The sequence below is a fragment of the Muscardinus avellanarius genome (genome assembly GCF_963383645.1).
Source record: "Muscardinus avellanarius genome assembly, chromosome: 1".
Taxonomy (NCBI): Eukaryota; Metazoa; Chordata; class Mammalia; order Rodentia; family Gliridae; genus Muscardinus; species Muscardinus avellanarius.
In genome coordinates this window covers 84216763-84241964 of record NC_137786.1, presented here as the reverse complement: position 1 = coordinate 84241964, position 25202 = coordinate 84216763, and positions in this window count along the sequence as shown.

The window sequence follows — 25202 nt, the reverse complement described above, 5'->3', positions numbered from 1 at the left end:
GGAGTGTGCTTTATGGACTCCTGGGCTTCTTCCCAACCTGTTAAAGAACAGGGACCCCAAGGCTGCCCCTGCTGTCATCTAGCACATAGGCGGCCTCCATAATGTCCATAGCTCTGGGCAATGCATCGTGTTTAGCAAAGCAGCCACAGAATGCACATTCACCCATCATTATCAGCATTTGTGTCTGAAACAGAAGAGAAGGGCCTTTGGGAGATTTTTACAAACTTGAAGCCTGAATAGCAAACATCATGACAGGAGAGAGGGAGGGAGGGAGGGAGGGAGGGAGAGAGGGAGAGAGAGAGAGAGAGAGAGAGAGAGAGAGAGAGAGAGAGAGAGAGAGAGAGAGAGATTGCATTTCTGTGCTTTGATCCATATAAAATACTTCCAGAAATAAGTGAGGAGACTTTGAGGGACTCTGGGTAATCTTAATAGTGAGTAAAAGAAAAGCACCAAAGAGATTGCTTATTACAGTTGATGTTGTGTTATTATATCATTATATATCCTGATATGCCTTGGCTCCTGATGTTCATGCCCTTGTGTAAATCCAACATATTAAATCAGTGCTGACCATGTGACCAACCAAACACCATAGAGTGTGACTTTAGAGGCTAGGATGCAAGAGGCACCTGGTTGTTCTGTCTAGGAGAAACCAGCCTCCTTGTGCTAAGGACATTTAAGCAGCCTGAGGAATGGATGGTGTAAATGAGGCCTCCTCCCAAGGTCAGCACTTAGCCACACGAATTAGGTCTCACAGCCAGAGATAGGTCTTCAGTGGTGACCATATCCTGGCACATGTTTGATTGCATCCTCAGGAGAGACTGAGACAAATCTTCTCATAAAACCCTCTTCCCAATTACTGACCTGCAGAAACAATGCTAACAGCAAAAATACTAATGATCATGAATAAATGCATGAATCACTAAGTTATAGAATCATGCTATACTGAAATAAATAGCCAATTCAAATAGGAATCCCAGTTTTACTCCTAGGCTAGAAATGCCAGAGGTGAGAATTTAGGTCAGACTTGATCTAATACGTGCTCAAGCAATGTGGATCTTTTCTTACAAGAGAGATGAACATTGACGAAGTCAGAGAAAGATACATCTGTGTTCCACATTGTTGAGTGCACAGAGAAATTAGGTGGGATAGAATTGTCACATCTAGGTCAGGGAAGTCTTTTATTTTTTACTTAAAAATCTTGAAAATAATTCAGGATACGCTGATAATATGAAGCAGAAGAATAGTAGAATAATATGAATTTTCCAAAATATTATTTCATCTGGAGATTGAGAGTTGAATGATACAGAGGCAAAAAGACATTGAAATGAAAATACTATTTGAATAATTTAATAATTGTGGAGAGTAAATCTGAGTGACCTAATAAATAAATACATTTAGAGAAAATACACTGAATATATTCTTATATATACTTCACTTTATCTGAAGACTAAATAATATTAAATTATGCATATTAATGTAGAAGATTTTTAGTTATTCATTAATAAAATATCAAATATATGTTATAGAAATTTGGCATGCATAAATTAACAATATTTAATTCAACAAATATAATAAATTTTAAATACTCAATGTTAGCTACATAGGGGCAAGTATTAAATTAAATCACTTAAATTATTTTTTCTCCTCTGAATTCAATGTATGAGTTTTAATAAAATATCAAAAAGTATTCCTTCTTATAATATTTTCAGTGATTTTGTTGTTTCTTAATTTCCACTTGAAAACTGTAAGGAGCTATTGTCTGAGGAAGAATTTTACTTTTCTCCCTAAGAATAGGTACTGAATTAAATAAAAGACCTGGCCAGATGATCCTATTTGCTGGGATTGAGGAAGGAGGGATTAGTTTTATTTTTAATCTTTGCTCAGCTGCATCTCATAATCTTCCTTCTTATCTGTCTCTTACTTTACTGTTTATCTTGATAATTCTCATCTCTGTGGGAAAAAGTCTCAATATTTGTGATTAACAGTTGCCTGTTCTACAGCTCTGAATCAAAACAAATATTCCACACATCAAAAAATGTGCTTATATCACCTTTACAAAGTCTTCATCTCTTTGACTACAAATTTTAGTTTTACTGATGTGTTAAAGTGGAAATTTTTGGAAATGGAAATGTGTAAGGAATTTCTGAAAAAAATGGCATATTTAAGGATGGATCAGTTATAATTAGTTCTGTTAATGGCATTAAAAACATGAAGGGTATGGCCCATTAATGGTTATGAAATTAATTTAGAGTTATGGTAAGCACTTTAAAAAGAGAAATTAAGCTGGGCATGGTGGTGCACGCTTCTAATTCCAGCATTTGGAAGGCTGAGACAGAAGAATTGGTTTGTGGATAGCCTCAGCTACTTAGTGATGCCCTTTGTAACACAACGAGACCCTGTTTCAAAATAAAGATTAAAAAATAGGGCTGAGGGTGTATTTCAAAGGTAGAATGCCCCTAGGTTCCATCCCTAGTACCACACAAAACAACAACAACAACAACAACGACAACAACAACAACAACAGGAATTAGAATAGCATATAAAAATATAATACATAGTAGAGTACTATTATATAAATTTTATATATTTTGGCCCCAGTGCAAAATAGTCTTTTATCATGAACCATATTTAACATTTTTTAGAGCAACTGACATTGGAGGATACAAATCCCAAAGTTTAGAAAATTGTCCCAGTTTAATAATTTGCTGAATATTTTTTCAAATGAGAAATAGTAAGTAATGAAAAATGGGAACAGATTATGTAAATTGCCACAAGCGATTATTTTAAACTATTCTAAGTTGTTTTATAAACTTCAATTATATAAAAAAGAAAAGTTTATATTTCCAGCATTAGTACCAAAAACGACATGATTATTGACCTTAGGATAACAGTATCAAAACTTCTTGTGTATTTAATTTTCTCCATCTAAAAACAAAAAACAAAACCCCCAATAAAATTAGTAAAACTTCAAAAACTTAGTACAGAAAATGACATAAAATGACTGAAATGACTTGTGACTAAAACATATTTATCCTTGATAAGAAGTTCCCCAGAGCATTGCTTTCATTTAAGTATGCTTTTTACTAACAAGTTAACTATAGAGCTTCCCAATACAAAGCAAACTATTTTATGTGACACAAAGCCATTACAAGCTATGATCCAGAATAATACCTATGAAGTCAAAGTATGAAAGAGGAATAGGGAAGAGACCATTGAAAAGTTTGGGAGAGTAGTGTTTTTCAGATTTCAATCTAATAATCTTCCTCTCTGTTCTGCCATATTGGTATTAATTACTATATCTATAATCTTGCATATCAGCATCTAGCTATTGGAAATTACATGCTTTGTGGACTGCCCTCCATTCCATACCCTTATATATTCATATTCTTAGGCATCTACCCTTAAACAAGAGAGAAATAGGTGATACTATTTCAAACTTTCAAATTATAGTAGAATAGATTGTGGAAGAAACGAATTGGCTTACCTTTAAAACCATCTGGCTGTCATGATGACTGAGAAAATGTTTGAGTAGCAACTTGCTAATTAGTTTCCAGATAACCAGGGCTTCCTTACACATTTACAATGCACATGTCAATTTAATTAATTCAAACTAATTCAGCAAATATTTATTGGTTCTCAAGTAGCAAGCTGTACTGTTATTTATTGTCATGATTTCTGCTTTCAAGGTGGTTATAATCAAGAAAAAGAGATACACAAGTACATAGCTCTGAAACAAAGGCAGTATAATCCAGGTATGATGGTGCATGCTTGTTATCCCGGTACTTGGGAGGCTGAGACAGGAGGATCGAGGTTCGAGTACAGCCTCAGATACTTAATGAGGCCCTCTGCAACTTAGTAAGACCTTGTTTCAAAATAAAAAAAAATAAAAGAATAAAAAGTACAGCTGGGGGTGTAGTTCTGAGGTAGAATGACCCTGGGTTCTATCCGCAGTTCTACACATACACATACACACACACACAAAAAAAAAAAAAAAAAAAAGAAAGAAATCAAGGCAGTATATGCTAAGTGTCTTGGAAGATACTACCTACCAACTAAGTACTTTAGAAATTATTTCATCAGAATTTCAAAGCATGATTTTTGACAGAAAATAATAGTTTATATCTCAAAGAGGTTATTGTAAAAATTAAATATAATAATTCAAAGATAGCAATTGAGACAGTCTCAATCAATATTAACTATCATTATTTTCACTTTCATAGCCGCTGCTATTTTTGTCTTTGAATATACCTTATGTAGATAAGGATGAAGGAGGCTTCCAGGTTCAAGGACAGCCTTAGCAATTAATGAGATTGTTAGCAACACAGTGAGACAGACCCTGTATCCAAATAAAAAAAATAAAAAGGAAGTCTTGGGATATAGCTTGGAGGTAGAATGCTCTTGTATTCAATCACCAATACCATAAATAAATATATTAATAAATAAATAATTATAAATTAATAAATTCATTTGCACAGCTATCTGCATTTGTCTTGAAATCCCTGGATCAGAGAACTTAAAAATCAAATATGTTGATTTCTTATCAAAACATGAGTATGGCATGGTAGATTTATAACAGTTCCAATAAACTAGTGGTATCTGGTTGTTGCTATCACTACCTTTTTCTGCATTTCACAAGTAACTCTTTCTTCAGGATCCTTAGGATTTCTAAGAGGAGAAATATATCTGGGTGGAAATTCCTTCCGTGGTTCCCCTAGAGATTTCCTAGTCAACATTACCCTTACTCTCTCCACACACTGAGGAATTTCATTGTAAACTTCCCTAGCATGTAAACCCAGTGATTTCAGAGCCTTAGAAAAGGGCCAGTTGATAAAACAATGTTCACATCACACATTATCAGAGTACTATCAGCTTGTCTATAATACCTAGCCAATGGGATTTTGGAGACCACTCTTTTATTCTTACAATTCTTATAACTATAATTGAAAATATGTCTTTTTTTTACCTTAGTTAAACTCTTGGGGGTGAACTTATCAGTTAATTACACATTGACATGCTTCATGTTCTGTTACTATTATGCATTTGGCCATCTAAATTTTGCTCCTCCTTTTGTGGGCCATAATGGTCTCCTTTTATGCTTCACAGGGACTAAAGAACTAGATATCCCTTCATCCAGCTGTTAGACCCTTATAGAACTATTATTTCTGTATCTCTGCTCCACACAAAATGTAGCAGAGTTGATTCTCAATCTAGCTTTCTGAACAACTAGATAAAGTCTGTATGTTATTATTATTGTTGTTTTATGATATTGGGGGTTGAACTGAGAGGCATTAAACCACTAAGCTATAATCCCAGCTCTTTTTAATTTTTATTTTTAAACAGGGTCTCACTAAGTTACTGTGTGCTGGCCTCTAGCCTGTGATCCTTCTGTTTTAGCCCCAAGTGCTGAGATAACAGGCATGTACAATTGCACCAGATCAGTAGATTGTGTTTACGTTTACTTTTCTGTACTTGTTACCCACTTAAATTCTGTGCAAGATAACATATTTGCCTAATAAGTTCATAAAAATATCCCAAGGACTTTCTCTCCATTATTTATTCTGGTAATGCCAAAGCTGGACATTGTCTTTCAATCAATGACCTTCTTTGTGGATATTCTAAATATTTCATGTAAGTCTAAAAAACTAATTCAGATTTTTTTCATTCAAGGGCAAAAAGAAGATGTAACGTGGATCTTATGGTTGCATTTAGATCTCTCTAATGGGAGACAGTAGGCTTTGATTCAGAGAGGATAGCACTGGAGCTCAGGGCTGAGGCTGGTTCCAAACTTGCCACTCCTTAACTGTATGACTTTAGACAACTCTTTTAATCTCTTACAACCCAATTTTCTCATCTGGAAAATAAACAGTGACATCCCACAAACCCCGAAACTGTCTGGGAGCTCTCTATATAATTATACAAATCTAATATATTGTGACCAGAAAGATAAAATTAACTAGAAGATTGTAATTGACCAAATATCTGGGCCACAGAAAAGAAAAGACTGAGATGAGTGTGGCAGCATATGCCTATAATGCCTGTACTTGGGAGGCTGAAACAGCAGGATTGCAGATTTGACGTGAGCCTCAGCAAATTAGTGATGCCATCTCCAACTTAGTGAAAGCCTGTTTCAAAATAAAAAATCAAATAGAGCTGGTATATAATTCAGAGGTAGAATTCCCGGAGTTCAGTTCCCCATACCATGTGTGTGCAAACACAATATACAACACACACACACACACACACACACACACACACACACACACCACAGGCAGGCGGGGAGAGGGGGGAGGGAGGGAAGAAGGGAGGGAGGGAGGGAGGGAGGGAGGGAGAGAGAGAGAGAGAGAGAGAGAGAGAGAGAGAGAGAGAAGAGAGAAGAGAGAAGAGAGAAGAGAGAAGAGAGAAGAGAGAAGAGAGAAGAGAGAAGATGGGGAACTTGAGTTCATGCAACTGGCCTAAGTGTTGTGTGTGGTAGAAATCTTAACGTTACAGTGCCTAGAGTCAGGCAAGGGGGATTGAGTAACTCTCATGCAAGATACTGACAAGCACTCTTCATTTTAGGGAATTATCTAGGCAATTGAACCACAATTCATTTTATCTTTTAAGGCAATACTTGATGTTCTATGATAACTGGCTCAATCTAAATTGATTTCAGAGAAAAAAGAATTTTACTGGATATCTGAACATCACAGTTTGCAGGCAAAAGGCTTGCCAAGTTCATAAGAATGTGTGGGTGTATCTGTTTAAAAACATGTGATTAGACCACAAAACTCTTCTTTCCAGATCTGCCTTTCCTGGAAACAAATAAGCCAACCCCAATCCCTGGCTGATAATAGTATTTTATAAAACAGGTGAAAGAACTGAAAAGACAGATTAGAAAAAGGTGCTAATCAAATTTACAGTGGCATGATTTTATAAGAAATAGCAAAGAAATAGATGGTTGGTGTCTGGGATTGTTAGGCTCTGTTAGGTAATTTTTATCTTTGATTAATGATGCTGCCAGACAACATTTTCTCATCTAATACCGAACATTAGAAACCCATATCTTTACAAAGACTCCTCCCATTCAGATTGCAAGCTGATTGTAATCTCATTTCTGAGGCAGCCACAGATTTTCTCAGTTCAGGTTTTGATATTTTTAAAATGTTCAGTAGTGGACAAAAAAGTTTATAAATACAATTGTTCTTGATTCCTTATTACAGTGCTAACCTCATTTCTTACAGAAACAAGCAGAGGATGTTTTTTTAAAAATATGTGGGCATTTATTGAACAGTTCACATCCTGAGATGGGGGAATGCACAAGGGGCTAATGCATTTGGCCTTTACTCTTTTATGTATCTATAGAACATTATAAACTTTTTCTCAGAAAGAAAGAAATAAGAACAGACTGATGTTTTAGAAAGGCATCTAGAGCCGGGAGTGGTGGCACACGCTTGTAATCCCGGCCCTTGGGAGGCGGAGACAGGAGGATCTGGCAGGTTCGAAGGCAGCCAAGTTGGCTTAAGAGACCCTGTTTCCAAATAAAAATATAAAATAGGTCTGGGAGTGTAGCCCAGAGGTAGAAGGGCTTCCAGGAACCCCAGTACCACTAAAAAACAAACAAAACAAACAAACAAACAAATAAACAAAGGCATCTAGAATGAGAAAGAAGAATGGGGAAGTGATTTAACAGTTAACTCCAGTGATCCAAGAGAAGGGCCATCAGAATTAATGCTAGGTCAACTAAAATGGGGATCTGGCAGTGTTTAGGATGTGGCAGCTGGTTGAGTATGTGGAGGGAGAGGAGAGCTAATCCCAAATACTAGTCTGGGTGCTGGGAGGAATGGAGCGTTGGGTACCAAACCCAGGCAAATGAAAGAAGAATCCATTTTTTACCCGATCATTTTGTTATTTTCATATTCTTTATATCTTGAAACAGTTCAAGCCTAGAGAAAGTTTGCAAGAATATAAAAATACTCATACGTACTCATACGATACTTTTTAGTAGATTCACCAGTTGTCTACATGTCATCACATGTTTCTGTGCTCTGGAACGCTTTCTTTACCTTTGTGTCTCTCTCCCCTCTCACTCCAGACACTTCAGCCTGAATATTTTGGCATATCTATTCTACATACTCAAAATAAAATTATCATTCTTGGAAAAATTAAAGTCAGTATAAATTATCTAATGTAAATTTTTACACATTTTCTGAGTATTACCAATAATATAGTTTATAGTATTTGTTTTCTTTTTCCTGGAAGGACATCCAGTTTGGGATTCTGGTCTAGAGCTATACTGGTTTAATTATACATTTGGAAATCACTCCCTAGCTGGGAAATGATATCATTAAGCCAGTCACATAGGTGAGATAACTGAAAAGTGTAAGAAGATCAAAGACAGAAGCTTTAGATATGTTTAGATTAATCCTTTTTATTTTCATAACTAAAAAAACTATTCAGTATTTTCTATATCTTAGCTAACAAAAAGTGTTTTACGTGATCTGCTCAAGACAAGTTAGGAAGATAGTAAAAGAAACTGGGACTTGATATTCCACTTTGTAAGCATGTGGCCTTTCTGCTATGACAAAATGACAAAAGATGTGTGTAGTGTCTTAGTTTTAGAGGACACTTTAGTGTGCTCAAGAATTCAATGGTTGTCATAATAATTCCTGCCACACATGTTCTTCTTCAGTAAGACTTGTCATCCCCTCCAGAAAAGGGTGGAGGAGTTGTGTCATATCATCAAAATATAGACATCTTCCCTTCCTTGTTCATGGAGATATATAATCAACACGATATGATAAATAAATATTTACTTACAATGTCACATTATTACAATAAAGATTTAAGGCAGCTAGAAGTCTTTGGTGGATTTATGCTTAGAGGTCTGAGAATGTACCCTTATGGCACTAAACCTATTTTTCTATTCTTGGGATGGCTATCTTTCCACATATCTTTTTTCTTTTACTATTCCATCTGTTCCCTTTCAGCAATCTCTTTTCTCAAGAGTTATTATACCTTCTATATTGCAAAAAAGTTTTTAACATGTCTCATGGGTTGTCTCAAGTGCTCATTTCAAATCATATGTATTACAGTGTTACAGGGTCCTCTGATCAGAGTCTTATTCAGGAAGGTGATAAGCACATTTTCAAAGCAGAAAGTTGTTGCTTCAGTCAGCATCTTCACTGCTGTTACTCAAAATACCTGATAACTTCTTTATTGTCATTGATTATACGTCAATGTCAATGATTCAAGACATTGATTAGCAATAAATTTTATGATATATTGTCTAATTGATATCAATTTATAGGAAGGAAGATTATTTGCTCACATTTCTGGAGGTTTCAGAGGTCTGAGTTCATGATAGGCCAGGTCACATCTAAAGAACTCGAGTATGGTGGTGGGAATCAGAAAATGAGAGCAGGGAAGGGAACCAGAGACAGACAGACAGACAGACAGACAGACACACACACACACACACACACTCACACATTCACACAACACTCACTCACACACACACACAAACACACAAACACACACACACATACACATAGTCCCCAAGGCCACACTCCCAGTGGCCTACCTCTTCAAGATCTGACTGCCTACCTTACCAATCAATAAATACAGTATGACAGCAATGAATTTACCCACTGATGAGATTAAAATCATCATGATTCAATTATTTCCTCTGAATATTGTTGAATGGCCAATGAGGTTTTCCAGGACACATTCTAAATCTAAATCACAACAGTCATGAAGCAAATTTGTTTTTGGCTTTGAGTCTCTGGGAAATACTGAAGAAATCTGCAAGAGAGATTTGGGTGGAAGAGAGAAGGGTGAAAGTAACTTCTCTATGAAAGTCATTGATTAGCAATAGATTTTATGATATATTGTCTACTTGATATCAAACATTGTACTATACAAACATGTAATTCTTTTTAATATACAACCTTTAATTTTATCTTTCATTTTATTTTGTTGATTTATTATTATTGGTGTTAAAAAATCCTGATTTTTTTAATTCCAAAAAGAGTGTCAAAAATGGGATTCTATAAGATTATAAGCCAACTAGGTCTTCTTTTTTTTTCTTTATTTTTTCAAAATATTTATCTGTATCTAGTGAGAAACTGAAACACCGCCAAAGGAAAGGCAACTACAAGATGCCTGATACTTATCGCCAGAGCCTCAGCGTTCTCTCTGTAGTCACCCAGCTTTTGTGTTCTTGTGCATACATATTCAGGAATATTCTAGCCTCTCAATCATCATATCTGTATATAAGCAAATATATATCATTTTCCCCCATTTGGTAGCATATGATTCTGACTTTTGTGTATTTTTTTACATTTAATATTTTACAGTTTGTTTTATATCAGTATAAATGCATATGTAATAAATATACATATATTATTTTATAGTATTCCATTAGGTTCCTGTACCACAAGTCATTTAATTGGTTTCCTTCTGATGGATTTATTGGAGTATATGCTAACTGTTGAACAATGCTCTATAAATTGTGAAAATGCAATAGAACTTCAAAAGGCTTTATATGCATTACATAGAACACCAAAAGGTGGGGATGCCTGGCCATAAATGTCAAGTTTGCTCTTTATACTTTTTGTGATGGAGAGTCTATTTATTGAGGTGCTGTGTTTTGCTATGTTTCTTCACTTGTCTGGGTTTAATTCTATTTGCGTATGTATGCTTCTAGTCATTTGTCCTTTTTCTGCATCTCCTGGTATGTGGACATGCTTTAGAATTGGTGTGGAATAGTGGAAAGTACAGTGAGCAGAACTGTGACTCAGTTCTGGTTTTGCCACTCACCAGATCTCTGGCATTTTTTTCTTTACAACTAAAGGTATAAATTTCCCATTGGTTTACCTCCGTATTCTCTATAGCTCCTTTTCTATGTTTTTGCACATTCATTCTTTTATTTACCCATTTATTAGTCATCACCTAATAAATTTTATTGAGAATTACCTACCCGGTCTTTTGAAAGCATTACTAGGAGTGGAGTATGAGATATTGTAAAAATAAATGAAATATTTCTGAGTTTTGACAATATAGTGGGAAACACAGACAGAAACAAATAACTACATTGCATATAATTATACTTAATAAATAAGAGTTTTGAGCTCCTCTTTCCTAATTTAAAAGGTAAACATTTAAAGTATATTCCTCTTTTTTAAAAAAATTAATTGTAATTGAACTATTTTATCTGGATCATTTGCTCTCAAGAGGAACAAGCAAAATAATTTCTGATTATATTATTTCAAAAGAAAAGTGCTAGGAATTTTGTTTAGCAGACAACTTACTATTTTAATCGTCTTTTTCCGTTTTATTCCTACAAAGTAATTCATGTGCCTGGTCATTTTGGGAAGCAGATGCATGTCTCATCTCTATTAGTAAGGGAGTCATAGACGGGCCATGGAGAAGAGATGTCGTCTGTCATTGATGAAAGCCAGGGTGAGAAAATAAGACCTGGAGTTCACTTAGGCTCCTAACTGCATAGGAGTAGGGGCAAGAAGCCAGAGTCATAAAGAGAAAAATACCACCTTTATGGGAGCAGTAAAATGCAATGCCTCCTTGGAGTCCTGCTCCATTTCAAAATAATATGGAGGATTTGTTCAGAGCTATTGGCATGCTTCTTTCCTATCCACTCTCTGCTACTGGTCTATATGGATTCAAACAGTTACTTAATTTTAAATAATTAACATTTGTATTTGCAAAACAATGTAATAATTTATAGGAAGGTTTTCATAATAAAAATGTGAGTAGGATGGTTTTAATAGCCCATTGGCTGAAATGTTGTTAAATTGCAACTCAATACTTTTGTGGTGATCATTATGGTTTAGTTTTTTATTTTTTCCTAAGAAAAAGGAAGCACCAAGAAAATGCCCTGTCATGTTTCAAGGCTGTATATAATTCTGTCGGCAAAGTGACTAATCAAATTAAAAGTGGGATTTTGTCAATTCGTATATCTGGTTGCAATAAATTAAAATTTGCATGCTTTACTTTAAAGTATTTAAATTATAACTTTTAATATACAGAACCAAGTTCTATGAATATATAAAATTTCTAAGTCTTAGTTTTCTTTTCTGTACAGTGAAACTAATGAGTATATATCTGATAGGAATTTTATGAGAAATAAATGCAATGATGAGTTTTAAGTCTTAGCTTCATGCTTAGCATGTGGTTAGTGCTCAATTCTTACACTACATTTTTAGATAATCTTTAAAGTCTACTGAATGTGAGTAATAAAACTGATTCCAGGATAAAAATATAGAAAAGGATAAAAATAATAAATAGTCATAACTTTCAAGTTTCGCATTATTATGTTGAAAATGGCTGAAGAAATTCAGTGGTTAATTACTAGGAAATTAATGCTCCATTTTCTGTGCTCACAGTGGGGATTATGTGCATGTTGAAAAATTCCCACATTTTATTTTAAACTGAATTACATATATTCTATTAAATTTTATAAAATATTGTTGGAGGTACTATTAAGTGGGTGGGTGCCTTTTAAATATTGATTTTAAACATGATTCTATAAAAGCCAACCCTCATGTGCACAGGTCTGTTTGCCCAAATGGCTCCATCACTCTCTCATTGTGGGGCAAATGATGTCCTTGAGGTGCTCACTAGAAACTCAGACTCAGAGAGCAGCCTTGTTCAATAGCTCCCCAGAGCTTAAGCTACAAAAACTTCAGCACAAATTGTCCTCTGGAAGTGGCTCCCTTTAAAAAAATATTCATAAAAACAAATAACAAATGTGTATAATTATGGGATAAAATATGATGTTTTGATGCATATATACATTGAGCAATGATCAAATCTGGCTAATTACCATATCCATCACCTCAAGTATCTGTCATTTCTTTGTGGTGAGAACATTTAAAATCTTTTTTATTTTTACTATTTAGAAATATAGATGATTATTAATTTGATGAACCTTTTCCTGAGTTTTGAACTTTGCTCAGTTGCCTTTCTTTAACTCGCTAGTTCCAGTCTTTTTTTTTTCTTTCTTTCTTTCTTTCTTTCTTGTTTTTCCTCCCTCCCTCCTGCAGAGAAACGAGCAGTATGAAACTTCTCCCCGGAGACCCTCCACCTCACACAGCCATATGGGTTTAATGTATAATGCATGAGAAACAGCATGAGCTGCAGATGATTCAAAAGAGAAGCCTGGGAGGCTGGGCTCAGGAGGCACTCTTTAATAATAATTAGGAAATCAAACAGCATCTTATGGTGGTTCTAGTCACTTCCTTGTGATGGAATAACCCTGGCTCTAATAGTGCTGGAGAGCAATACATTTCTATAATGCAACCTTCTCAACACAATTATTGTACAATGTGTTTATTCATTAGTAGTGGGTCCACAGTCTTCAGAATTTTCTACTTAGATTTGGTGAAAATATATCTATGGACACTTAATCTGTATCACTGAGGGCTCAAGAAGAAACAAAATATTGTGGATTGTGATCTGGATGTTAATTTTCAATATCTTATATTAAGACACTCTTTGGTGAAAGGCAAAACAGGATGAAATTTCAGCATGGCCTTTCTGCTTGTGACTTCAGTTTCTAAGAGATGTCCTTTCTCTTTTCTCCTAGCATAGCACAGAAATACTATTTGAAATTAAAATTTGCATGCTTTTTACTCTGTTACCATATGCAAAACATTTGCATGTAATCAATATCTTTTAAGCCCTAAAATTATTATAATTCAGAAATACATATTAGATACTTTGTATGTATGCCTTTGTTTTTATTTCTGCTAGGATAATTCTGTAATTCTTTGGAAAACCTTGCAGGGGATCCATTCTTGTTTTGGGGGTGCAGTACTGGGACTTAGGGGTTTCTACCTCTGAGCTATACCCCAAATCTTGTGTATTTTTTTTGAAACAGAATTTTGCTAAATTACTGTGTCCTGGTCTTGAACCTGTGATTCTCCTTTCTTAGCCTTCCAAGTACTGAGATCACAGTCATTCTCTATTGCAACAGGCATATCTTTATTTGAAAATGTGGGTTTAGAAAATTGCTAAGATGAGCAAAGGTAAGACTGATGTATCTCATCTCTCAGTAGTGTTATCAATGGCATTTGGGTATTGTAGATTTGAAAATATGTGCAGAATTATTTTATAAGGTTCTAGGGCAATACCATTTGCTACAATTATAGAAATATTTTTATAATGAAAGAAGAATGAACATTTGAAAAATCAGTTTCTTTAAACTAGAAAGGCATTTAGATGCCACAGAATTATTGATTTTCATCTCATTTTGAGCCTAGATAGCCTGATCTTATTTTGCATGTGTGAAAATTAAAGAGCAGGTCACCAGCTACACACTTAGTATGCTACACATTGCATCAGGTAGACATTCAGCCTCTGCTTAGACATATCCAGTGTGTGTGTGTGTGTGTGTGTGTGTGTGTGTGTGTTTTACTGGAGATGAACCTAAGGGCTTTCTATCTCTGAGCTACAATTTAGCCCTTTTTAATTTGTTTTTATTTGGAAACAGTGTCTTACTAACTTAGCAGATGCTGAACTTGAACTGGGGATCCTCCTGTCTCAGCCTCCCAAGATTACAGCCTCCTAAGATTACAGGTCTATGACACCTTGCCTGGCTAGAGTGAGCTTTCTTGTTTTTTGGCCTCTATTCCTATACTGAATAACTTAAATTGTTATGCAAATTACCATTTGCAATTTTTTTACATCATTTGTCTTTCATCATTCCTTGCTCAACTTGTCAGAAGCAAGTCAGTTAAATGATATATTATTTAAACTGAAATGCAATAAATTAATTTCTTTAGCAATTAATTTTTGCTAAGCAAAATGATATTTTGATGCTACAAAGGAAAGCAATAGGAAATAACAGATGTTGGTGGTATTAGAAAAGCTGGCTCTCTATGCAGATAGATTTCATGTGAAAAGTGATTGTTAAAAGTATTTGGAAATACTAGGTAGTCTGAGACAGAGGATTACAAGTTCGGCACCAGCTTGAGCAATTTAATGAGACCTGATCTCAAAATAAAAAATTAAAAAGGGTGGGGATATAGCTCAGTGATAGAGCATCCCTGGGTTCAGTCCCCAGTACCATCAAAAATAAATAAATAATGGAAAAATTCAGAAAAATACTTTGTGATTTAGGAACAGAAAAGGTTTTTAAACTGCAAAGTGTAAGAAAAGGTAATTATATTTTCATTACAATTAAGGATCTGTTTAATGAAGAACTGCACAAAGATAATACACAAATCAAAGAGTAAATGAAGGGGAAAATGTAAGATGCAGACAGAAATCCCAATAAAAGTGGGCAAGAGATTTGAATAGCAGCTTGCATAAAAGAACCTTAAGAACTGAGAAAACAAAGAGATACTCAAATTTATTTGTAATGTTGAAAATTTAAATTCAAAGAATAATGGGCTTTTATTTTACACCTGTATTCCTGGCAATAAGTAGAAATCTTAGTAATGTGGACTATTGACAGGATTATGGAGATAAGAGAATTTGTGTTGATTGCTGGTGGGAGATGAAATTGATGTGGCCATTCCGAAAGACAAAATGAACTGACTTACCTTTTATCTAACCTATTTTTTTTCCTTAATAAATATCTTAAAGAAAGTCTCAAGCAGACCCACTAAGGAACAAATACAGGATCCATTGCAACATTATTTATAGTGGTCGGGTGGATCTAACTATCATCAGTGGAGCAGGTCATAGGATGTGGTAGGTGCACACCACGAATACTATGCAGTGATTAAGAAGATAAATTATGTTTATATAGCAGATATATTAAAAACATAGAGCTCAGTGAAATGAAATAAGAATCTGAGTAATATGCTCCCAAATGATTTACCTAAATAAATTCATAAATAAAAATTCATTATTTGAATCAACTCAAAACAGTAATAACAAAAATATGTTCTTATAATAAGACATAGAAATAAAACAAAACACATTGAGTAGAATGGAATAGTTGCCCAGAGAGTGAGTAGTGAACAAGAGGGAGGTGAGGGAATAAAAAGATCCAAGTAAATAAAGCAAATGGGGCCTTTTTTATGACCCAATGTTAATAACATTTCATGAAGTATGAAGTCTGATTAACCCAACTCTGCACCAAGGGTCAAAGGAAAAAGAAATCTCATAACAATGACCTTGAAGGAGCCCAGAGGGCCTTCTGAATCATGCAAGAGATCATATATATATGTTCAGTATCAGTGACATTTTTTTCATAATCTGAATATTTGACGTTAGAATACAAAATGTAAATATAGAAAACATTTGAAATTTTTCAAAACCATGTGAACTATTCAAATATTCTGGTTAATGGTGAAGTTTTTTCTTAAACAGGTATATTTAGAAAGAACAAAGCTTAAAAGCTTGCATATACACTGCTGAATATATATTCTTGCCACTTTCCTACTGCAATATTCCTTCCTTCCTTCCTTCCTTCCTTCCTTCCTTCCTTCCTTCCTTCCTTCCTTCCTTCCTTCCTTCCTTCCTTCCTTCCTTTTTCTTTTTGGTAGTACTGGGGTTCCTGGAAGCCCTTCTACCTCGGGGGGCTATACTCCCAGACCTATTTTATACTTTTTATATGGAAACAGGGTCTCTTGAGCCAGCGTGACTGGCTTTGAACCTGCGCGATCCTCCTGTCTCCGCCTCTACAATTTCATTTAAAAATAACACCTAATTTGATTTTAAGCAGAAATTCTGAAATATTAAGCTACTTCATTTTTGCTTTTTAATTAAATGGTGATTTGGATACCAAAGGAAAATTGGGTCCAATATTAACTAGCTTTGCTGAAACATGAACTCTGTCTATTCATTTTATTTTTGTTGCATTTTTAATTTCTCTTTTTATTTTCTTCTTCCATGCTCATGTAAGTTAATTCCTTAGGATTTTCATTGTTTGTGAAATCTGATTTCTAAAGTCCTAATCACAAGCTGAAAGACATAGTTTTCTTTTTAGCTCTTCTAGTGAATTTGTAACATTTTAAATCTCAGCATTTAACCCACAGTTGCTCTTGATAAGCATTCTAGCTAAAGAACTATAATTTATTCAGAGGTGATAGAAAGCTACCACTTTTCTATCATTCTATTCCAATACTAAGGTTTAACTTAGGTTAAGCATTGGAAAACTTCTCCAAGAAGGGACATATTACATCTATAGTCCAATCAGAATATAGGCATCCCTCAAAACTGTGCATTTCTTCTTAATAGAGTAGACAGAATAATCTTGCTTTCAGAAGCGATGAGTGAAAGAATGTTTAGAATGTTAACCCTCACTGGGTTACTTTGGTAAAAAATAAATGACATATTTATACTTCACTTTTCTAATTTTGCCATTTATCTGATTTGTATCATGGTGCTACTAGCGAGGCTAACTACTCTTTTTCAATGTTCTAAACACCAATTTTCTTGGGGGATCATCTTAAAAAATGAAAATCTTTGGTGACCGTTATTTGTTGCTGAGCATTTGCATTTACCTCTGGAACCATTTTCTTTACCTTGGTTTTGCATTTCTAAAATGTATCTGGTGAAGACATATTTTCTTAGTTGTCTTTATCTGAGTGACTTCATATCACTGTCCCTCTTAAAGGATATTTCAAGCTGTAGAATTATGGGTTGGCAAGTTTGTTATTTCAAGACTTTAAAGGTGCTTCTTTTTGTCTTCCATCCTTTGTGCTTTCTGATAAGAAAGCTTGTGGCCATTTAAGTCTTTATTTCCTCTACATTTACTGTTTTTTCTTATTCTGTTCTGCTTTGAAAAATTTCCCCTCATTTTTAGTTCTCAGCAACTTGACTTTGACTTATCTTGGCAAGGTTTTCGTTCTCTTTATGCTGTTCAGGGATTTAGACTTCTTGAGTTTGTAATTTATACTTTTACCCAATTTTTAAAAACTTCAGATATTATTTTTTCAATTTTTAACTCATTTCTCTTTCTCTGAAACTCCAATTACCCTTCTTATACCGTCTCAGAATCCTGATGCTCTTATTTTTTTCACACTCTTTTTTTCTCTATAGTTTTCAGAATGAAGAATTTCTTTTGATCTATTGTCACATATACAGATTATTTCCTTTGTAATCTTCCTTCTGCTATAAAGCCCTTTTAGTGAATTTTAAAATTTCATTTATGGCATGATTTCAATATTAAACTTTCTATTTGCTTTTATTGTGTTTCCTGTTTCTCTGTAATTTCTTATTTATGATTTCATTAGGCGAATATTTTTCTTTGATTCACTAAACGTAATTTTAGTTTTTGTTTTAAATCTTCATGTAATAATTTTAGCACTTGGGTTATCTCAGTGTTGAACTCTGTTTTTTTCTTGAGATTTTCTCACATTTTCTGGTTCTTTGAATATTGAGTGATTTGAGATTGTATTTTGGACACTGTAAATGTTATACTTTTGAGGCATTGCCATTTGTTATACAGACTATTTTAAACAGTGTTAATGTTTACTGACCAGTGTGTATTTGTGAAGAAGCGTGCCAAGAATGGGAAAAGAATTTCCAGAAAGGATTAGAAGGAACAGGGCTTGATGCCCATGTAGGGGTTTGAATTGTGCCTTTTCCTATCAGACTAGAAAACTTCCTAATTCATGGACAATGAAGAGAGTGCTCAAAAAGGTTTTGCCTCAGTAATGGAAATATAAATCTAGACTAAATACTGTTCTGGTCTCATCTATCAAATCTTAAAAATAAGATGCATAATGATAAACCTGTTTCCAAGTTATTTAACTACATAATAGGAATAATATAACAAATAATATAGAAATACAACATATCTAGTTTGATAAGGTAAAAATATTACGTCTGGCACCAACAAAATACTACCAGGCAGATAAAGGAGTAGAAAAATATAACACATAATGAAGAAAAATTAGTCAATCAAACCATCTTAGAATTTACATAGATGCTAATATTGGCAGCTAAGAAGATTTAGAATGATTTTTATAATTATATTTAATGTGTTCAAAAATTTAGGTAGAGACATAACAAAAAACACTGAAATCAAAATCTATAAAGGATAACTAAAATATGTGACATGCATGTGACGCGCACGCACGCACACACAGAAGAAAACAGTAACAATCTCATTTTATAATATGTATATTCTGCTGGGCATGGTAGTGCATGCCTGTAATCACAGTACTTGGGAGGCTGAGAAAGGAAGATCACAGATTCAGACAGCCTCAGCAATTTAGTGAAATTTTGTTTCAAAATAAAGAATAAAATGGGGTTGGGGGTATATCTCAGAGGTGGAATGCCTTTGGTTCAATCCTAGGAACTCCCCCTACACACACAAAATGTATATTTATATATCCCTGGTTAAAATATAGAATAGCTCTAACCAAGGAGATAAAAGATTTATAATTGGAAAACTATGCTCTTTAGATATTTTATATATGAGAATATATAACAATGATGAAAGAAATCTAAGAAAACACAAATTAAAAATTGTCTTTCATGTGTGGATTGGAAGAACTGATATTGCTTAAATGTCAATACTACCCCAAACAATACAGATCCCATGCAATTCCTATCAAAATCTATTGATACTTTTTAAAGGAATAGAAGAAAATAATCTTAAATTTTGTATGAAACCACAAAAATCCCAAAGGACCAAAGCAATATTGAGCAAAAGGAGAAAAGCTGAGTTCACAATATACAATAAAATTATGATAATCAAAGCAGCATGGTACTGGCAGAGAAACAGGTGCATAGACCAATGGTGCAGAATAAAAAGCCCCCAAATAAACTTGTGCATTTGTAGTCCAGTGATGTTTGACAAAGTTGGTAAAAACATACAACAGAGAAATGACAGTTCTTTCAACAACTGATGTTTGGGAAAATTGGATATCCATATGGAGAAAAATGATTAGAATCATATCTCACGCTATTTACAGAAACCAACTTATAATGAATTGAAGACTTATGTGTAAGACTAGAAACCATGAAACTGCTGGAAAAAAACATCTGTTGGGTGTGGTGGGTCCCATGGTCTAGGCAACATTTTCTTACATAATTCCTCAAAAGCACAAAATACACAAATGGATTATATCAAACTGAAAAGCTTCTGAATGACAAAGGAAATAATCAAAAGAATAAAGAGTTCTATGTAAGGAGGAGCCTGTGTCTCTTTCTTATCGTTTTTTTTTTCTTTTCTTTTCCTTTTGTGTGGTACTGAGAATTAAACCCAGAGGTCTTCTACCTACAACCTACACTCCCAGACTTATTTTATTTTTATTTTGAAACAGGGTTTCACTAAGTTGATGAAAGTCTCACTACTTGCTGAAGCTATCCTCAAACCTGAGATCCTTCTGTTTCAGCCTCCCAAGTACTGAGATTATAGGACTATGCCACCATACCCTGCTGGAGACTTTTATTAATATATTCCTGGTATGCCCAACAAAGTGTATAGGATACAGTAGGTACTTAATTCATGGCTATTGATTGTAATTAAATTTAATTGAAAAACTGCCTTCAGTTATTTTTCCCCTGCCACAGAGACAGTTGTACTACGGTGCATAGAACACGAACTTGAAAACACATTCTGGTTTTAATATTTCATTTATCTCTGAGCCAATAATTTAATCACTCCAAGCTCCAGTTTCCTCATCTTTATAAGTGCATGACTAACATCTTATAGTTTCATAACAAGTATTAAACAAAGACTAAATGTGTATAGAGCTTCCCACACATTACTATTATTAGTATAAGTATTAGTATAACACATTAGTATTATCTTGTTACTAGTTACTTTCTATTGAATTCCAAATTTATTTATTTATTTATTTATTTATTTATTTATTTATTTTTGGTGGTACTAGGGGTGGAATCAGGGGCTTTCTACCTCCAGGCTATACTCCCAGACCTGTTTTATATTTTATTTGGAAACAGGGTCTCACTAAATTGCTGAGAGCCTCACTAAGTAGCTGAGGCTGGCTTTGAACCTGTGTAATCCTCCTGTCTCAGCCTCCCAAATGCAAGGTTTACAAGCGTGCGCCACCACGCCCGACCTGAATTCCAATTTTCTAGAAGCATTACAAGTTTCTAAATACTTTTCAAATTTCCAAGGCCAAATAAAACCTCACTCAGAGCACTTTCTCCTCTTCTGCCCTGTGCTTCATTTATGCCTTATTATTTCCTGGACTTAACCCTCCAAAGATAACTCCATGCAGAGGAGACTAGCCATTTCTAGATCTTATATATTCTTCCTCTCTTACCTAATTTTATATCTTCCTCCATGAAAACAGCATATAACTAAGGGGAGACAGTCCATAATTGTGCCCTGATGGCTACCCAGGGGCATTCAACCTCTGAGCTACAGCCCCTGCCCTATTTTATTCTTTCTTTCCTTCTTTCTCTCTCTCTTTCTCTCTCTCTCTCTCTCTCTCTCTCTCTCTCTCTCTCTCTCTCTCTCTCTCTCTCTTTCTTTCTTTCTTTCTTTCTTTCATGGTACTGAGGATGGAACCTGGGGGCTTTTCCTCCTCTGGGCTATACTGCCTGACCTATTTTATATTTTATTTGGAAACAGGGTCTCACTAAGTTGCTGAAAGCCTCACTCAGTAGCTGAGGCTGGCTTAGAACCTATGCGATCCTCCTGGCTCAGCCTACCAAACGTGGGGGTTACAAGCGTGTGCCACCATGCCCAGCTTATTCTTTACTTTTTGAAACAGCATCTCACTAAGTTATGGAGGGTCTCACTAAGTAGCTGAGGCTGTTCCTGAACCGCTATCCTCCGGTCTCAGCCTATCAAATGCTGGGATTACAAGCGTGCACCACCACACCGGCTTTTATGTAAATCTTGAATTAGTTCTTCAACATTCTCTGTCCAGCCTGGGGCAGAGTAATCGGATTGCATTTCAATCTGGATATTACATGTGGGATGAAAGATAGTGACCTGAGTGACCTCTGGCTCCATGACAGAGCAGACTAATAAACTACATCTAGCCAGTTACAAATGCCACACAAAAGAATAGGATCTTTTTCAATGCTTTTTTTTTTTTGTCACCCTTCAATATGGTTCTTATTGCACATGATTTTTCTCGGTTATAATTCATTTGAGCCTTTCCCACTATGAAAAGATTAACTGTCACAGCACACATTTTTTTTTTTTAAAACACTGGCATGTGAGAAAAAAAACAACAACTCAGGAATGCTAGACTTCTGCATTGAAACTTGGAACAAAGAAAACAAAAGAAACTTTTACTCTTCTTACATAGTGTAAGTCAAGTCTTTGTTTCAGAATACAGTACATTTTCATAATTCATTCTGAAACGGATTCAGTTAATTGTTGCCCTTCTGACATTACCTGGTAAATTTTCTGTCTGCTGTTAGCTTGCTTGCAGACTGGTCTGGAAGTTTGTGGGGCCGGCAGAAGTGCTGGTCCAGAGCAGTCACTTAGCCAGTGGACATAACAAGCTCCTCAAAGCAGTCAGTAGTCTTGACAAAGAAAACAAGCCTATTCCTTCTTGTGTAACGAAAGGGACTTGCAGATCCTAGATTAATTTGCCTACTGAATTTATAGCCACCAAAAGGTCCATGCCAAAGGACCGATAATCTTGAATATTGAAGAAAAAAATTTCTAGATCTTTCTTTGTTTTAGGAAGTATATCAATTTGGAGCTCTCTAGTAAGTCTCAGACTAATTAGAGGAATGGAATCTTATCCCAGATACAAGCTAGATGAATCATTAAATATCATCGGCTGATTAATCTTTAGAGATTAAATAATTTATCTGGCATTGTGTAAACAAAGCGATAAATTGTGTTTCTATCTATCAGGATCAGTGCTAAGTAGAGTTTTGAGATCTGTGTGTGTGTGTGTGTGTGCATGTGTGTGTGTTGCTGGAGATTAAACCCAGGGGCATTCTACATCTGAGCTTCACCCTTAGCCCTCTTTTATTTTTTATTTTGAAACAGGGTCTTGCCAGGTCACTCAGTGGCTGAGGCTGGCTACCAACCTGTCACTCTCCTTTCTTAGCCTCCTAAGTACTGGGATTACAAGCCTATGACACCACACCTGGTGGAAGTCTTACATTTTTAACAAATAATTTTTTTTAAAGTTGACAAGTTTCTAAATACGTTTTAGACTTCATTTTAAGGCAGTAAATCTACTCTGTGCTTATATAAAGTTTCAGTGGGTTTTCTCCAGATTTCAATATTTACTCTAAGGTGTCACAATTTGCTCTCTGTGAGTTTGATTACTGAAATTGGATTTTAAAGCTAAAATATAGTCCATAATAAAAAAGGTCCATACTTTTTATTAATATATTAAGTGACAAGTTGGAATAACTTTAAATAAATATACAGTTATCATAAGAATACTTATATGCAATATTTTTATGAGGATCCCAAATATAGCCTTTGCCTTTTGGAAAATCACAATATACATTTATTTTCACCATAGTGACTGATTTGGGAATTTTGTTATATAGACCCAAGTAAACTCAGCTTTTCAATGACCTGACCTGTCAAAAAAAAGATCTAGATGGTTCTTTGAAGGATAAATTTAAATGCCACTTGGAGGCGGAAACTCAACTTTGTTGTGTCTAGGTTTGATGTACACGATCCAATGGGCTGTGTGACTTCTGCCATCCAGCTCTCCTCGCTGCTGTCATGGTTATTATAAATCTAACTCACAACGCCCTGCTGTTTCATACTGGCAGGTCAAGGCAAATCCCTAGCGCTATCTTCTGAGCTATATGCTGCTTTGTAAACAAAAAACTTGAATTTTAAATGTGATTTGATGAACAGCTTTAACAATTTAATATATTTTAAGACAGTTTTGGAAATTCTGAAGGGTGATAGAATTTAAAATCAGATATGTGGGGATTTGTAAATCAGTTTATAACAACCTATTCTTCCAATGATTTCTGAGATCAGAGCTGGTAATAGGCCAGATTCTAAGGGTGAAGCTGTGAATGAATTCAGCATCTAGTACCTAGGGGATTGTCAATTACCTGCTAGTCACGCACTCTTGGATAATTGCAAAGTAAATAGATCACCTGGTACCCCCATATGCTCAGAGTCCCCAGCTCAAAACTGATGCCATTCTTTCTAATGAAGGCTGGGCTTTTTACCAATTGATGGCCTGTGATCCTTTTAGGGTACAGAAGACATAGACATCTTTGAAACCTTATCTGAGGTACACAGCAATTTCCTAAAGAAATCCTGACACTCTCACCACACTGACTCTCTAGTTACGGCAAATAACATTGAGAAGATGCATGCGGCAACCTTTGCTAAATGTAAAGTAGCATAAAAAGGCAAAGATCTATTGTTATAATTTGATAGTGTTGTGGTTAATATTTAATTTCAGCCACTTATGGAAGCCACCTGCCTGGTCTGGAGCCCAGGAGCTATTATCTACCTGGAATTGTCCCAAGGTTTGGCCTGCAAGACACAAGGAATGAAAGGTTCTCTGGCTGAAGGTTAGGAGCAAAACTCTCTCTAGCACAAAGAAAAGCATTGCCCCAGGACCCACTCAGATATATTGCACTCTTCCTTTATTTACTTGATGTAGGTATTAGTTAACACCTTCTTTTAATATGTTCAATTATTTTTATATGTTCAATTTCTCTGCCAGGATTTCTCATGGTGGTTTTTTTTCTGCAATTCTGTTTCAGATTTATAACAGCTGTTCTAAAGTCCCAGCCTACAAATACAAATCTCTGGGACACGTATAGGGTGGCTTTTTGTCAGTGTTTCTTTTCTCCTGATTGTGGATTGGATTCTTCTTTTCTTCCGTGTAGCTAGTACTATTGGACATGATGATTGACATGTTGTAGACAGAGACCCCAGGTTTTTCTTTTTTCTTTAAAAGTGTTGCATTTTGTTCTGTCAGGCAGTGAAACTGTTAAGTGAAGTTTGTGGCCTATGAATGGCTAGTGAAATGTGAGCTTCCCTTGGGTTTTGCTCTTAGCACTAGGGTATAGTTCTTAGCACTAGCCTTATTCCTAAACTGCGGCTTTTTGGGGATGTAGATGGAAAATCTGAGGTACTTACCAAGCATCTCATCATCTAAGGTGTTAGAACTTAAATATCTAACTACATATTCTCTGTGTGGTGATGAAATTTCTGCCATCTGGCTGTTGCTTCTTTCAGAGTTCTGAGTTACATCTTACATACAGCCCTTCAACAATTATATAGTAATTTGGAGGTAAACTGTATGCAGATTTCATGGTTCCCCTTTTCCATAGTTTTTCTCTCACAGCCTATTTGCCTTTATCCA